The following is a 14,068-nucleotide window of genomic DNA, read 5'->3' as shown; positions in this document are numbered from 1 at the left end:
TGATGCTGTTGCCGTCGATGAGGACTCAGGAGAACTTGCATGTGCGCCGCGCGACAATGGTGGGGTTGAGGACGAAGGCGTAACCTCCCGGACTCGGCATGACTGCCGGGTGATCCTCCCGGGTCCAGGTGATCGGGCGATCCGACTAATGCATGAACTCCAGCTTGGCCGGGACGACGGTGTTCACCTCCTGCCGAAGGAGGCGCTCGCTGCGCTTGTCATCGCCGAGGCTAGTGAAGACGACGTAGGCCGCGTTCTAGTCCGGGTAGGCGTCGTCGCGCATCGCGCTGCCAGCTGGAGGCGGCGGTGGAGGTGGAGGTGGTTGTCCCGCGCCGGGAGCCAGAGGGGGCGGTACGTCGGCCCTCATGATGCGCTTGGTGATGGCGCACTGCCGAAGCGTGTGTGTGGAGGGTTTTGCGCCACTGTGGTTCTTGCAGGGGGCGTCGAGCATCTGCTCGAAGCTCATGGCGGGTTTCCATGCCGTCTTGCCAGCTTGCGAGCGCTTCGCCGCCGGGTCCGCCGTGGGTTCGGCGGCCGCGACGAGCCGGTTGTCGTGACGCGGCGCCGGCTGGTCGGCCTTGCTCTTGTTGTTCTGGTGATGCTGCTGCCGGCTACTTTCGCCAGCCGGCTTCGAAGGGGGAACCGGCTTCGCCTTGCCGGCTTCATCCAGCGCCACCTGGATCGTCATGGCAGAGTCGGCGTTGGCGTACTTGTCCGCCGTCACCATGAGCGCGGCCATGGTGGCCGGCTCGGAGCGTAAGAGCTTGTGCTTTAGGAGGGTGCCGTCTCGGCACCCGTTGACGAAGTACTGGATCGCCTGGACTTCATGGACGCCCTCGCAGCTGTTCCGGAGCTCGGTACTCGCAGCTGTTAACGAGGTACTCGTGACCGGTCTCCGCAGGCCCCTGCACGCACATGGCGAGCTGGCTAGGGCGGCCGGCTCGCTTGTAGGTTCCCGTGAAGTTGCGAATGAAGGCTTCCTCGAAGGCCACCCATGTGTTGATGATGCCCATTGGCAGGCTGTTCAACCATGTGCGGGCTGACCCTTGGAGCATGAGCGGTGCGTAGCGCATGGTGAGACGACGATTGGCACCGGTGATGCCAATGGCCGTGGTGTAGTTGGTGAGCCAGTCTTCTGGCTTCACCGTCCCGTTGTACTAGGGGTGTCGTGGGGGAGCATGAATCCTTTGGGGAAGGGCTCCTCCCGGATGCGCGGGCCGAAGCACGCCAGCTCGATAGCGCCGCTCTCCTCCACCTCCAGGGAGCGAGCGAGCCGATCGAGGCGGTGGCGAGCGTCAGCGTCGTCGATGGCGCGCGGGCCGAGTCGACTTGCGGCCAGGCCACGGGGGGCCGGGCCGGTTGGAACCGGATGCCGGCCATGCTGGCCGGGTTCGGGCTGGATCTCTAGGACAGACTCGTCGCCCAATCCGCCAGCGGCTGTAGCAGCCGGGTCGCGCCGAGTCCGGGCTCGGCCGGAGTGCGCCTCGCCGGGTGGCGAGGAAGCGGTGTGCGGAAGTTCGCTGGGCCCGCCAAGGCGGGCAGAGCCGGATCTCGCTGGCTTGGCGAGCTGGTTGAGGCGGTCCTGCTGGGTGTTGGCGGCGTGGAGGAGTTCGCGTATCCACCTGATGCCCTCTTTCAGCTCCTCACCCGTGAGCTGGTCCAGGGCGGCTGCGGCTACCTGAGCAGTGTGCATATTCTTCGCTGGGGTCTTGTAGACGGTTGGGACGGAGCCGAAGGCCCGGCCGATCGCTCCTCCCCGGGCACGCACATCGGCGATCCGGCTTGGGTCGGCCGCGACGGGCGTGAATCCGTAGGCGGCATCGCGCTCCAGCTGAGCGGCGTCCAGGTGACGCTGAGTGGCGGTGAGCATCTCAGACAGGTCCAGCATCTGTTGGCGCCTTTCCTCGAGCTGGGTTCGCGCCTCAGCGATGTTGGTGGCGTCGACGTCGGCGCCGATGGGGATGTGGAGGCTCTGTATCGCGGCGCGCAAAGGATCAGACGGCTCGATCCGATCCGCTGCGGCCCTGGCTTCGGCGGCCTTCCTTGTCTTGCTCGATGAGGAGGAGGCGCCGCCGCCGGTGATGAAGACTTCCACGTGGATGACCATTGCCCCGGCGGGAATGCCGCCGCCGAGGGAGAGGGGAGAGTCCGAGTAGCTGAGCACCTCGCTGGGGTACTCGTCGGCCGCGAACGTATCGAAGATGCGCAGCGCGGCGAAGGAGGCGACAAGCGCGCCGACGACGTCGTCCGCGAGGGCAACGGACTCGTCGGTGTAGGAGAAGGGCCCCATCTGAAGCATGTTCTCGGCCAGCTCCTCGAGTTGCCCCTCGGTGGGCGCCAACTGTCATGGTGGGCGCACGGCAGATGCCAAGGGATAGCTAAAGAGAGGAGGAGGCTCGAGGGCGCTGGTGGACTCCAGAGGCGAGGTTGGCATGAGCGGGCGCGGGACACCGGACATAACCAGGTTCGGGGCTCTCCTGAGAGATAATACCCCTAGTCCTGCCGAGTGTAGTTGTATGATTGATAGTACAATGTTTCTCCTGGAGCTGTACGGAGGAGGAAGGAAGCTGGCCAAGGCTTAGGCAGTTCCCTCTCCTTGGGTGTTGCTAACTAGGTGTGTGTGTGATGGAATGAGTTCGCCTGTATGCATGAGGGCTCCTGGGGGGTTTTATAGTCCAACCCCCTGGGGGCACAATGGTAATGTTACAAGTTGGTGGGTCCGTATTGTCAGTGTCCGGGAACCCGGGCTGGGTCCCGCTGAGGGCTTGTGGTTCACCGGGTTCCCCTAGGTGCGGGCCCCACATGCCTAGGGGGACTATGCGCCGTCTTGTCGATCGTCAGGGCGTGGCCGAGTCGAGTCGTGTATAGTGCTCTCCATCAGGTTGCCGCTTGCTGTCATCAATGGTGAAGGCGGGGGCACTGTAGCCACGCCAACCATGGTCAGCGGGTAGGTGAGGGGCACTGTTGCCATGTTCCTGCTGACCAGAGGCATGGGCGGGGCACTGTTACCTCGGTTATCGTTGATTGAAGTCTCGTCCCATCATACGGCCTGGATGGGACGGGAGTTGACCCATGGCTGGATTGCATAGCACGCCACGGGTGGTGCTGGCTTGTTGAGGAGGCTTTGGTTGTGCCGGGTTTGGCTGTCTTGCGCTAGTTGTCAGGGCCGAGTCGACGCGTCTTGCCGGGTCGGCTTGTCTGGCTGGCTTGCGGGGCTTGGCCGGGTCGAGCGACCCGGCCAAGCGCGTGCCTGTATTGAGGGGCAGTGCCAACCCCGTTATTTTTGAAGAGGATCCGGGTTCCGTTGCCTGCCTGGGGTCCACCCCCCCACAGCTGCTCCATCTAAGCCCAAAACTGCTCCTAAGACTACTGCTCCAGCTCCAAAGCCAAAAGCCAAGAGAAGCACCAGGAACATCCCTACCGAGGAGAAGAACTAGGCCCAGTGCCTCAAGCTACTGAAGAAGAAGAGGATTCTGTTGTTTTGAGGAAGTTGAAGCCCAAGATCCCTGATCACAATGATGCACACCCAGTTGCAGAGAATATGAAAATCAGGAAGGATCCAGGATTGAGGCTATGGAGAGAGTCTGATCCATATGCCACCAGGAGAAGGGCTGTTGTGGACTACAGGTTCCATACAAAGGAACAACAGCACTTCTATGAGACAGTGTTGCTTTACAAGAAGCCCATAGTGTGTGACATGAGATGGGTTGATTGGAAATTCATTGAGGAAAATGAGGATCACTTCCCTGGTGTATATGATAGATTCAAGGCATCTGGAGTTGATGAGTTTGTGGCTCAAAGCTCACAAAGTGGAATTATGAGCTTATTATGCAATTCTACTCCATAGCTCATTTCTACCCAGATGGAAGGATTGTATAGATGTCTGAAGGTACTAGGTACCAGTCAACAGTTGAAGAATGGGAAAAATTGATCAATGCTCCTGAGGAGAATGAAGATGACTTGGATGTCTATGCCAAGAAGAAGAAGGATCACAACAACATGGCACATATGTACAGAGAGATCCCAGATGCTGCTCTTGAGACACACAAATTTGGATCAGTACATTACCTTCTGTCAGGTTTGCCAACAATCAACTGGATCCTCAGACACACTCTATTGCCAAAGTTAGGTGATCACAAGATGATCAGAGGCCATGCAATTAACCTGCTTCACATATTTGATGTGCCTCAAAAGTTCAAAGTCATGAGCATAATTGTGGAAACCATAAAGAGAACGGCTGCAGATCAGAAGAGAAGTTGTGGGTATGCCCCACAGATCCAGGAGCTAATCAACTCCAAGATGGGCACTGCCACATATCTCTTGGACAAGGAACATATGCCCATCTACCCAGACTTTGAGGACAACATTGTGGTGATGGATGAGAATGAACCATCTTCTGTGCAAGCACAAGCAAAGAGGGAGAAGGCAAGGACTGAAAAGACTGCAAACATGCCAACCATTGATGAGGCATCTCAGTATCTTCGGAAGAGCAAGCAAGATCAGCTTGGCTACTTGATTGCCTCCACTATGAGGATTGAGAAGGGATTGGCCACCCTGACTCAAAACCAGGAGAGCTTGGAGAGGATCATGGAGCAAAAGTTCTATGATTTAGATGTGAAGGCCACAGAGATACAGTCAGTTGTTGAGCAACTTCAGGATGAAGTGCAGGAGAAGAAGGGCAAGTCTACCACTGATGCTTTTGCTAGAGTGCCCAGAGGACGGAGATCTGCTGCAGTGCTAGTTACCGACACCAGAGCACTTCATCTGCACCAGCTACAGCTTCAGTGCCACCAGCTCCAGCTTCAGTGCCACCAGCTCCAGCACCCACTCCACCAGCTCCATCTACATCAACTGATGCCTTCGTCCTTGGAGTTTTATCTACACCACCACCTGAAGACCCAGCCTGAGAGTCGATCTAGCACTAGGTGCATTAACCTCATGAAAGTACTAGGTGCATTAACCTCATGAAAGTACTAGGTGCCCTCATGAAAGTACTAGGTGCATTAACCTCATGAAAGTACTAGGTGCATTATTTAACCCAAAAGGCATGACTAACCACTCATATAATCCAAACTTAGTTTTAAATGCTGTTTTCCATTCATCACCCAATTTCATACGAATTTGATGGTCTCCACTATGCAAATCAACTTTGGAGAATATTGTAGAGCCACTCAATTCATCAAGCATATCATCTAGCCTAGGAATAGGATGACGATAACGAATAGTAATATTATTAATGCCTCTACAATCAACGCACATACGCGACGTACCATCCTTTTTCGGCACTAACATGATAGGAACAGCACAAGGACTAAGGGATTCGCGTATATAACCTTTGTCGAGCAGTTCTTGTACTTGACGCATAATCTCCTTCGTCTCCTCTGGATTGGTACGGTATGGTGCACGGTTGGGTAGCGAAGCACCGGGAATTAAGTCAATTTGATGCTCAATCCCTCGAATAGGTGGTAATCCCGGTGGCACGTCTTGTGGAAAGACGTCAGCGAACTCCTGCAAAATGTTAGTGACAGCAGGGGGCAAAGAGGAAGGCACGTCCTCGAATGAAAATATGCCTCTTTGCACACAAAAGCATAGCAAACAGATTTGCTGAAATCTAGCTCATCAATATCAGATTTGGTGGCAAGTAAACATGCACTTTTCAATTTAATTTCAGAAGCAACACTAGATTGTTTATTATTATTAGGCTGCATTTGTTGCTCAAATTCTTTTGCCACAATCTGATTTTCACTCTTAGTTTTCTCCTGTTTTGCTTTATTAGCTCTATTAATATCATCTTTCAAAATGGAATCAGGAGTCATAGGAAGCAAAGTAATATTTTTATCCTTATGAACAAGAGTATACTGATTGTTTCTACCATGGTGAATAGAATTTTTATCAAATTGCCATGGCCTACCAAGTAATAAGGAACATGCTTGCATAGGTACCACATCACAATCAACATAATCAGCATATGTAGAGATACTAAAATGCACACGAACAGTACGTGTTACCTTAACCTTGCCGCTGTTGTTGAACCATTGGATGTAGTAAGGATGCGGATGTGGTCTTGTGGTGAGAGATAGCTTCTCCACCATCTCGATGCTAGCCAAGTTGTTGCAACTCCCTCCATCTATGATCACGCGAACAGAACGTTCCTTCACAACTCCCTTTGTATGGAACAAATTATGCCTCTGATTTTGCTCAGCTTGTGTAACCTGCACACTCAAAACACGTTGAGCAACTAAACATTCATACCTGTCAGCATCTTCAGGAGCCATGTATTGCGTCTCATGATCAGAATCGTCTCCACCGTGTTCGTCACGTGTAATAAGAGCCAAAGTCTCCTCATCATAGTCACTAGCGGACTCATACCCACCATCCTCAGTAACAATCATCACACGCTTAGATGGGCATTCTCTCGCATAATGACCTCCACCCTTGCAACGTCGACAAATAATATCATGTGTTTGCCCTGTTGATGCCATGGATGAAGAAGAGCTCTTTGCAGGCCCAGAAGGTGAGCTCTTGGCAGATAGTGGTGATTGTGCCTGCTTTATTGTATCACGGTTGGAGGTGGCAGCCGACGGAGGCGCCGGTGTAGTAGAACATGTGGAAGTAGATGATGCACGTGGTGTCCATGATGAAGGTCGACCTGCAGAAAAGTTAGTCCGCGCCAATGCCTGTCGATCCTGCACTTCACGTTCAGCTTTACAAGCAAGATGGAATAAACGAGTGATATTAGTATACTCCTTATACTCTAGAATCATCTGAATCTCTCTATTTAATCCACCCATAAAACGTGCAAGCATAGCTTCATTCTCCTCAACAATACCACATCTAATCATGCCAGTTTGTAATTCCTGATAATATTCTTCTACAGAATTTTTTCCCTGTCTTAAGCGCTGCAATTTTTGAAGTAATTCACGTTGATAATATGGTGGAACTCAACGAGTACGCATAGCAGTTTTCAAAGCAGCCCAATTAGCCGGAATAGGATATAATCTACAATGCTCAGACCACCAAACACATGCAAAACTAGTGAAAGCACAAACAGCAGCAGGAACACGTCTCTCCTCGGGATATTGTAAACATGTAAATCGTTGTTCAGTTTCTAACTCCCAAGTAAGATATATATCAGGAACATATCTACCCTCAAATGGTGGAATATTCAATTTTAGTTTAGGGAGATGGTCATGATCTCGTACCTGAGGGTGAGCCCTACCATTGCCATTATTTGCATGTGGACGACCTGGTGGTTGCTGTGCTGTTGGTGGCACGTAGTTCTGATTTTGATCAACCTCATCCTCATAATCTCCCACATAAGCATCCTCCTCCACATCAGCAGTAGGAGCCACAGAAGTATCAACAGCAGCACCAGCAGTTTGGCCCGACCGAAGAGGGACACGGCTCGCTCGGCGGAGGGCTGTTTCCCGACGTGGAGGTAGTCAGTGTTGTTGCTGTTGTTGCAGAGGTGCGGCAGGAGCAGCCGGTGGTGGTGGTGGAAAACGCGACAGCAATTCAGCAAACTTGTTATCGAGCTTTGTTTCAAACGTCTTCTCCATGCCATCTATCTTCTCCATGGCCTGTTCAAATCTGTTTATCACATCTTGCACCTGTCCATTCATCATTTGCTGAAACGTATCATGAAGCTCCTTGTTCGTCAAGTTCTCCCAGTCAGTCTCGTCAGCTTGTGATCCTGGCATGGTTAGCAGCAATAGAAACACACAAGAATATGATCCTACAGACTACTAACAAGTGGTGGTGGTGGCGGGTGTCACAAATCCGTCAAGCAAATCTCAAATTCTTACCAGTTCTTACCCAGCAGTAGGCGGTGATCGGCAACCGTTGTAGTCAAAAACTCTCAAAAGCTTGGATAGAGCGATTGCCAGGGAGAGTCAAACGCACGACGTAGATGTATGTGGAGCTGGGAAGGCTTATAGTATGGTAGCAAAAAGGGTCAGCAATAATCAATTCAGAGATGCAAAGTTGAATAAACGCTCAACGACGGTACTGTGCTGGTCCTAGGCTAGACCGTGCTAGAGACGCGAGCCTAGAACACTAACAAAATCACGGCGCTGCACGTAAATAAGGGAAAAGCACACTCTGGAACTCTCTCTTTTTTTTCGCTCTCTTTTTTTTGCGCTCCTTTTTTTTGCGCTCCTCTTTTTTCTTTTTTTTGCGCTCCTCTTTTTTTTTGCGAAAAATCACTATAATGGCGAGTGTCTCAAAACTCTTCCCTCGTCAAACTGATAGGATGGGCACGGAATTTTTTTTTCACTTTTTTTTCGGAAATCAGGGGAGCGACGACGAAAAAGTGCGACAAAAAATTACTATGATGGTACGTGGCTCAAAAGACTCAGAAAAGTCTAAAAATAGGATAGGGAAAAAAAATTTGCCCGTGAAAATTTTGGCCTAAAAATTGCCCGGGGGTCTCCAGACTTTTTTTTTCCGAGACCTACGCAGGCAAGGAAACACGAATCGGAATTTAGATTGATCTCAAGAACAAACCTAATATGAGAAGAACTCGGATTGGTGGTGGATATATGGTTGTGGTATATGGCAGCGGTGGTGGTATATGGTAGCGGTGGTGGTATATGGATAGAGATTGATGGTGGTATATGGATACGGATTGGTAGTGGTATATGGATATGGATTCAGAGCGGTGGCGGATAAGCAAAAGTGGTAGATGGGCGATGATGATGGTGCGGCGGCGGCGTGACAACTTATGACCAGAACTCGAAACTCTAAAAGACTAGACTCTAAGACCAGCAACTTGACACGACGATGCAACCGCAAATTCAACAAAGCAAAAACCCTTAAAAGATTATGCAAAGGCTCAGATTGGTTCGGATATGATGAACTAACCCTATTTTTTTTGTGTGGCTTTTTCGTGGACTGTAGGTATGAAGAACAGACTCGATCTAATCTACGAAAAACTGTAAAATCTCACCGAGCAACCTGGAAATCTGATACCACTTGATAGAGGCTAAGGTGTCCCGATGTTTCGATGAGATGGTGGCTATCGTTTTCTGTGGGAGTTGACCTTGACGATCCGACTACGAACGTGCGAGACGTCGCGCCTTAGCAATCGCTAAACCAACTTCCGAGGGTTATTGACCATGCCGGAGCACGATCAACCTGACCACGAGGGTCTGTTTCCTGCGAGCAAACGAAGAACAAGCAAGAAACTGAGATTGCAATCTGGATATTGCGAATATAAGATGAAAGCTTTATTGATCAAGGTGGGGTTCTGTGACGTCTTGGTCTGGTCGTTGGACACAAACGAAGTACGCGAAGTTGCAGCTATGGCGAACTTTTAATCTAAACAAAACCCAAAGTCTAAACGACGCCCTAAGGGCTGTATATATGGAGGAAGAGGGGGGAATTTCATGGCCCTTGAGGGTGGGGTCCGAAACCAACCCTAACTCTTGTTTCCCCACACATACAGACTCTAAAAATAGCCTATACTTAAGTATTTCGAAATTACATGGGCCTGGCCCATTAATAAGGTGATGCAGCACCTAGAATAGCCTATGGACGAATATTATGAAGTGGCATCTTGTATATTTCGTCCAAGGCTTCATGCACTCCTTAGGGCGGCTTCAAAGTCCTGAAATCATCACTTGTAACTCCGTTATTGATCCCCTTGCGCATGCCATCAACTCCATGCGTGTTCTTGCTCCAATGTTCATCCTTCTCCAAGCTAGGCCCTTCATTTGTAAGCAAAACAAATGTATCCAATTTAGGCAGCATCATAATCTCATGAACATTAGAATCATTACAAAGAAACGAAAGTACCTGGTAATTTAATTGGCGTGCGCGAGCTCTAGTAATTGGTCCAGTATATGTAACAGTAGGGGCTGTGGGTGTAACAATGGTATTGATGTCCTCATCAGCATTTTTCATGAACTTTTTGGTAACTTGTTGCCAAAGGGGGAGAAAATGTATAGATCATAGGCTTTGAGAGAGAGTGTTGCTCTTTGTTCTCTCTTGTTTTTTGGTGGATGAACTTTGTTATTTGCTTGTTTGAGATACTTTATGCTTTTGTGTGATACTTGGATGATCATGTGCTTGATCATATGCTACCTTAATGCTTGTTGGATGACATTATCCTTTTATATCCCCATATGATCATTCACTTTGCTTGGTGATGAGTGCATGTATTTAATTATTATCATTTTGAGCGCTCCACCAAGATGTATGTGACATGGAAGAGTAACCCATGATCCTAAATCATTGTGCATTTGCAGTCCAAAGCAAATCTTAAACTATGCACAAATTTAGGGGAGCTCTTGCTTTTCTCATACTTCTCAAAGCGACAACGTTTTTCACTCTTATTATCATTTGTCGAAGCTTTGATCTATATGTTGTCATCAATTACCAAAAAGGGTGAGATTGAAAGTGCAACTATCCCTAGGTGGTTTTGGTAATTCCTAACAACATATAGCTCATTGAGCTAATTCTATTTCAAGATTAATATCTCAGGAAAGCTCAATGATTGGCATGGCATGGATGAGAAAAGTGGACCCCTCAAAATGCTAAGGACAAAAGGATTGGCTCAAGCTCAAAGCTCAAGACTCTACATTTTCTATTTTAGTGATCCAAGATCACATTGAGTCTATAGGAAAAGCCAATACTATCAAGGAGGGATGAGGTTTTCTTAATGAGGCTCTTGCTCAAAATTCTTAGTGATATGCTCCAAAGCCCTCAACTACTTTCTCACATCCACATATGACCTAAACCAAAAGTCAAACTCGGCCCCACCGATTCTTTCTATCCGGCGCCACCGAGTTCAGATGTCATAGCCACTTCCACAAACCCTAGGCAAATTAGTCTCGCGGAGATGGGATTGTAATCTCTCTGTTTCCCTTCATAACGGTTCGGTCCCACCGAGATGAGCGATCGGTCCCACCGAGATTGCAATGTAAACTCTCTGTTTCCCTTCTGTAACATTTCGGTCTCACCGAAATGAGCGAATCGGTCCCACCGAGTTAAATGACCAACTCTCTGGTTAGCTTATTACCAAAATCGGTCTCACCGAGTTTGTGTAATCGGTCTCACCGAGATTACGTTATGCCCTAACCCTAACCATATCGGTCCTACCGAGTTGCATGTCGGTCCCACCGAAAATCCTAACGGTCACTAGATTTTCTGATCGTTCCGACCGAGTTTATCAATTCGGTCCCACCGAGATTGGCAAGTTGTGTGTAATGGTTAGATTTTGTGTGGAGGCTATATATACCCGTCCACCTCCTCTTCATTCATGGAGAGAGCCATCAGAACAAACCTACACTTCCAACTTACTTTTTCTGAGAGAGAACCACCTACACTTGTGTTGAGGCCAAGATATTCCATTCTTACCATATGAATCTTGATCTCTAGCCTTTCCCAAGTTGCTTTCCACTCAAATCTTCTTTCCACCAAATCTATATCCTTTGAGAGAGAGTTGAGTGTTGGGGAGACTATCATTTGAAGCACAAGAGCAAGGAGTTCATCATCAACACACCATTTTTTACTTATTGGAGAGTGGTGTCTCCTAGATTGGCTAGGTGTCACTTGGTGGGCTAGTGAGGCAAGTCCTTCGTGAAAGATCTACCGCTAGTGAGGCAAGTCCTTCGTGGGCGATGGCCATGGTGGGATAGACAAGGTTGCTTCTTCGTGGACCCTTCGTGGGTGGAGCCCTCCGTGGACTCGCGCAGCCGTTACCCTTCGCGAGTTGAAATCTCCATCAACGTGGATGTACGATAGCACCAGCTATCAGAACCATGACAAAACATCCGTGTCTCCTATTGCGTTTGAATCCTCCAAACCCTTCCCTTTACATTCTTGCAAGTTGCATGCTTTACTTTCCGCTGCTCATATACTCTCCGCATGCTTGCTTGAATTGTGTTAAGATTTCTTGACTTGTCCAAAGTTGCTAAAATCTGCCAAGAACTAAAATTGGGAAAAGGATACGTTTTTATTTGGTCAAGTCGTCTAATCACCCCCCTCTAGACATACTTTCGATCCTACACACTGATGCTACCATCTTTTCTGTGCATCTTTGGCTCAAGTTCAGTAAGGGAGTTTTGTTCATTGCCTTTAGTACTAGAATTCCTTGCCCTTATCTGCCATGGTATGTTCATGTAGCATGTAGGTTACTAGCTCTAAACATTGCTACCTGACGCTGTTTCTATCTAGATCAGTGAGTTCTAGCAGGAGCTCAGTGTTCATGATTTGAAGAGCTTCAACTGTACTTCACTTGCATGTGTTTTGTTTTTACTTTGGAGTGTTGTAGCATATTTTCATGATGCATCTTAAGTGCTATGATGCTGTTAAGTGCAGTTTTGCTTTGTTCTTGTGTTGCTCGTCATTTGCAAACCGTGCATCCGTTTCCGGTGATCTTCATATCAATTTCGACCGATATCTCCTAACCTTTCAAGTGGCATGCTTGGTTTGCCAAGTTTATGCCATGATCATATTTTCCCTTCCGGAGTACCCATATGAATTGCACATCATATCTTGCATCCCATGCCATGTCTTGCATCATGTTGCTTGTGCATTGCATTGAACTATGATTGATTGTTGTTCCACTTCTTGTGTTCTTTCTTCGGGTAGAGCCGGGAGACAAGTTCGTGAACGAGGATCCTGTCGAGTACGTTTACGAGGAGCAAGCTTTCGACAGCCCTGAGAACTTTGCAGGCAAGATGATCATTACCCCCGATATCACTTCTATCTTTGCTTGCTAGTTGTTCGTTCTATCGCTATGTCGCGCTACCTACCACTTGTTTATCATGCCTCCCATATTTCCATGTCAAGCCTCTAACCCACCTTCCTAGCAAACCGTTGTTTGGCTATGTTACCGCTTTTGTGCAGCCCCTCTTATAACATTGCTAGTTGTAGGTGCCTTGCAGGCTGTTCCTTGTTGGAACATGGATATGTTGGGATATCATAATATCACTTATTTAATTAATGCATCTATATACTTGGTAAAGGGTGGAAGGTTTGGCCTTTTGCTTGGTGTTTTGTTCCACTCTTGCCGCCCTAGTTTCCGTCATAGCAGTGTTATGTTCCTTGATTTTGCGTCCTAACACGATGAGGGTTTATGGGCCCCTCTTGATAGTTCGCTTTGAATAAAACTCCTCCAGCAAGGACCAACTTTGGTTTTACCATTTCCCTAATAACAACTAAAAACTTGCATAGGGACTTTCCAGCCCCTGTGGACTTAATCAACAACCCGGGCCAGTGCTCCTCATGAGTGTTGGTCCAAATCTGGACGTGGCGTGAGACGAGATACGCACGGCTATTATCAGGGTGACGACACGCCCATGAGGTCTTGCTGGACTAGTTTTACTATTGTCGAAATATCTTGTGCACCGGGATTCCGAGTCTGATTGGAGGGTCCTGCGATGGAGGATTGCCTCCACGGATCATGAGCTTGTCATGGGCTAAGTTGGGACACCCCTACAAGGTTTAAACTTTGGAGAGTCGTGCCCACGGTTATGTGGCAGATGGGAATTTGTTAATATCCGGTTGTAGAGAACTTGACACTTGACCTAATTAAAATACACCAACTGCGTGTGTAACCGTGATGGTCTCTTTTCGACGAGGTTCGGAAAGAGAACACGGTGGGGTTATGCTTGAACGTAAGTAGTTCTGGATCACTTCTAGTTTACGACCGTTGCATAGTTTCTCATCTTACTCTTGTACTCGTATGTTAGCGACCATATTTGCTTAGTGCTTGCTGCAACTCCACCTTATACCCACACCCTACCTATAAGCTTAAATAGTCTTGATCTCGTGGCTTTTGAGATTGCTGAGTCCTCGTGACTCACAAATATTACCAAAATAGTTGCAGGTGCTGATGATACCAGTGCAGGCGATGCCACCGAGCTCAAGTGGGAGTTCGACGAAGACCTTGGCTGTTACTATGTTTCCTTTCCGGATGATCAGTAGTGGTGCCCGGTAGGGATGCGATCGGGATTTAGCATTTGGGGTTGTCTTCTTTTCATTTGGATTCGTCCGTAGTCGGACCTTGTGTGTACTCTGTTTGATGTATGAATAATTTGATCATTGTGTGACGTGGCAATTG

The sequence above is a fragment of the Triticum urartu genome, chromosome 5 (genome assembly GCF_003073215.2).
Source record: "Triticum urartu cultivar G1812 chromosome 5, Tu2.1, whole genome shotgun sequence".
NCBI lineage: Eukaryota > Viridiplantae > Streptophyta > Magnoliopsida > Poales > Poaceae > Triticum > Triticum urartu.
This window is presented reverse-complemented; position numbering follows the sequence as displayed.